The following is a 2,276-nucleotide window of genomic DNA, read 5'->3' as shown; positions in this document are numbered from 1 at the left end:
GAGCAAAGCGCCGCGTCAAGTAAATAGAAATGGATGGTTTTATGGTGTAGCGGTTAGCACTCCAGACTCTGAATCTGGCGATCTGGGTTCAAATCCCGGTAAAACCTTAGTATATGATAGTTATTATATCGGAGAGCAAAAGCGCCGCGTCAAGTAAATACAAATGGATGGTTTTATGGTGTAACGGTTAGCACTCCAGACTCTGAATCTGGCGATAAAACCTTAGTATATGATAGTTATTCTATCGGAGAGCAAAAGCGCCGCGTCAAGTAAATACAAATGGATGGTTTTAGGGTGTAACGGTTAGCACTCCAGACTCTGAATCTGGCGATCTGGGTTCAAATCCCGGTAAAACCTTGGTGTATGATAGCTATTCTATCAGAGAGCAAAATCGCCGCGTCAAGTAAATTCGAATGGATGGTTTTATGGTGTAACGGTTAGCACTCCAGACTCTGAATCTGGCGATCTGGGTTCAAATCCCAGTAAAACCTTGGTATATGATAGCTATTCTATCGGAGAGCAAAATCGCCGCGTCAAGTAAATTCAAATGGATGGTTTTATGGTGTAACGGTTAGCACTCCAGACTCTGAATCTGGCGATCTGGGTTCAAATCCCGGTAAAACCTTGATGTATGATAGCTATTCTATTGGAGAGCAAAATCGCCGCGTCAAGTAAATTCAAATGGATGGTTTTATGGTGTAACGGTTAGCACTCCAGACTCTGAATCTGGCGATCTGGGTTCAAATCCCGGTAAAACCTTGATGTATGATAGCTATTCTATTGGAGAGCAAAATCGCCGCGTCAAGTAAATTCAAATGGATGGTTTTATGGTGTAGCGGTTAGCACTCCAGACTCTGAATCTGGCGTTCTGGGTTCAAATCCCGGTAAAACCTTGGTATATGATAGTTATTATATCGGAGAGCAAAAGCGCTGCGTCAAGTAAATACAAATGGATGGTTTTATGGTGTAACGATTAGCACTCCAGACTCTGAATCTGGCGATCTGGGTTCAAATCCCGGTAAAACCTTGGTATATGATAGTTATTCTATCGGAGAGCAAAAGCGCCGCGTCAAGTAAATACAAATGGATGGTTTTATGGTGTAACGATTAGCACTCCAGACTCTGAATCTGGCGATCTGGGTTCAAATCCCGGTAAAACATTGGTATATGATAGTTATTATATCGGAGAGCAAAAGCGCCGCGTCAAGTAAACACAAATGGATGGTTTTATGGTGTAGCGGTTAGCACTCCAGACTCTGAATCTGGCGATCTGGGTTCAAATCCCGGTAAAACCTTGGTATGTGATAGTTATTCTATCGGAGAGCAAAATCGCCGCGTCAAGTTATTTGATATGTATGGTTTTATGGTCTAACGGTTAGCACTCCAGACTCTGAATCTGACGATCTGGGTTCAAATCTCGGTAAAACCTTGATATATGATAGTTATTCTATCGGAGAGCAAAAGCGCCGCGTCAAGTTATTTGGTACGTATGGTTTTATGGTGTAACGGTTAGCACTCCAGACTCTAAATATGGCGATCTGGGTTCAAATCCCGGTAAAACCTTAGAATATGATAGTTATTATTTCAGAGAGCAAAAGAGCTGCGTCAAGTATATATAAGTGGATGGTTTTATGGTGTAACGGTTAGCACTCCAGACTCTGAATCTGGCGATCTGGGTTCAAATCCCGGTAAAACCTTAGTATATGATAGTTATTCCATTGGAGAGCAAAAGCGCCGCGTCAAGTAATTACAAATGGATGGTTTTAGGGTGTAACGGTTAGCACTCCAGACTCTGAATCTGGCGATCTGGGTTCAAATCCCGGTAAAACCTTGGTGTATGATAGCTATTCTATCAGAGAGCAAAATCGCCGCGTCAAGTTATTTCAAATGTATGGTTTTATGGTCTAACGGTTAGCACTCCAGACTCTGAATCTGACGATCTGGGTTCAAATTTCGGTAAAACCTTGATATATGATAGTTATTCTATCGGAGAGCAAAAGCGCCGCGTCAAGTTATTTGGTACGTATGGTTTTATGGTGTAACGGTTAGCACTCCAGACTCTAAATATGGCGATCTGGGTTCAAATCCCGGTAAAACCTTAGAATATGATAGTTATTATTTCAGAGAGCAAAAGAGCTGCGTCAAGTATATATAAGTGGATGGTTTTATGGTGTAACGGTTAGCACTCCAGACTCTGAATCTGGCGATCTGGGTTCAAATCCCGGTAAAACCTTAGTATATGATAGTTATTATTTCAGAGAGCAAAAGAGCTGCGT

General features: G+C 42.0%; 15 non-coding genes across 15 annotated transcripts; all 15 read left to right on the top strand.

The window, feature by feature from the left end:
- The first annotated feature begins 35 nt into the window (after positions 1-35).
- Positions 36-107, top strand: Pmar_PMAR014020. The gene has a single exon. It is a non-coding gene; the product is annotated as a tRNA-Gln (tRNA).
- A 62-nt stretch (positions 108-169) lies between these two features.
- On the top strand, positions 170-254 carry Pmar_PMAR014019. The gene has a single exon. It is a non-coding gene; the product is annotated as a tRNA-Gln (tRNA).
- A 31-nt stretch (positions 255-285) lies between these two features.
- On the top strand, positions 286-357 carry Pmar_PMAR014018. Its single transcript has one exon. It is a non-coding gene; the product is annotated as a tRNA-Gln (tRNA).
- A 62-nt stretch (positions 358-419) lies between these two features.
- On the top strand, positions 420-491 carry Pmar_PMAR014017. Its single transcript has one exon. It is a non-coding gene; the product is annotated as a tRNA-Gln (tRNA).
- Positions 492-553: 62 nt separating this feature from the next.
- Positions 554-625, top strand: Pmar_PMAR014016. Its single transcript has one exon. It is a non-coding gene; the product is annotated as a tRNA-Gln (tRNA).
- Positions 626-687: 62 nt separating this feature from the next.
- On the top strand, positions 688-759 carry Pmar_PMAR014015. Its single transcript has one exon. It is a non-coding gene; the product is annotated as a tRNA-Gln (tRNA).
- Positions 760-821: 62 nt separating this feature from the next.
- Positions 822-893, top strand: Pmar_PMAR014014. Its single transcript has one exon. It is a non-coding gene; the product is annotated as a tRNA-Gln (tRNA).
- A 62-nt stretch (positions 894-955) lies between these two features.
- Positions 956-1,027, top strand: Pmar_PMAR014013. Its single transcript has one exon. It is a non-coding gene; the product is annotated as a tRNA-Gln (tRNA).
- A 62-nt stretch (positions 1,028-1,089) lies between these two features.
- On the top strand, positions 1,090-1,161 carry Pmar_PMAR014012. The gene has a single exon. It is a non-coding gene; the product is annotated as a tRNA-Gln (tRNA).
- A 62-nt stretch (positions 1,162-1,223) lies between these two features.
- Pmar_PMAR014011 lies at positions 1,224-1,295 on the top strand. The gene has a single exon. It is a non-coding gene; the product is annotated as a tRNA-Gln (tRNA).
- Positions 1,296-1,491: 196 nt separating this feature from the next.
- Positions 1,492-1,563, top strand: Pmar_PMAR014010. Its single transcript has one exon. It is a non-coding gene; the product is annotated as a tRNA-OTHER (tRNA).
- A 62-nt stretch (positions 1,564-1,625) lies between these two features.
- Pmar_PMAR014009 lies at positions 1,626-1,697 on the top strand. Its single transcript has one exon. It is a non-coding gene; the product is annotated as a tRNA-Gln (tRNA).
- Positions 1,698-1,759: 62 nt separating this feature from the next.
- On the top strand, positions 1,760-1,831 carry Pmar_PMAR014008. The gene has a single exon. It is a non-coding gene; the product is annotated as a tRNA-Gln (tRNA).
- A 196-nt stretch (positions 1,832-2,027) lies between these two features.
- On the top strand, positions 2,028-2,099 carry Pmar_PMAR014007. The gene has a single exon. It is a non-coding gene; the product is annotated as a tRNA-OTHER (tRNA).
- A 62-nt stretch (positions 2,100-2,161) lies between these two features.
- Positions 2,162-2,233, top strand: Pmar_PMAR014006. The gene has a single exon. It is a non-coding gene; the product is annotated as a tRNA-Gln (tRNA).
- Positions 2,234-2,276: the final 43 nt, after the last annotated feature.

This window comes from Perkinsus marinus (assembly GCF_000006405.1).
Source record: "Perkinsus marinus ATCC 50983 genomic scaffold scf_1104296944264, whole genome shotgun sequence".
In the NCBI taxonomy this organism is placed as follows: domain Eukaryota; phylum Perkinsozoa; order Perkinsida; family Perkinsidae; genus Perkinsus; species Perkinsus marinus.
This window is presented reverse-complemented; position numbering and strand designations above follow the sequence as displayed.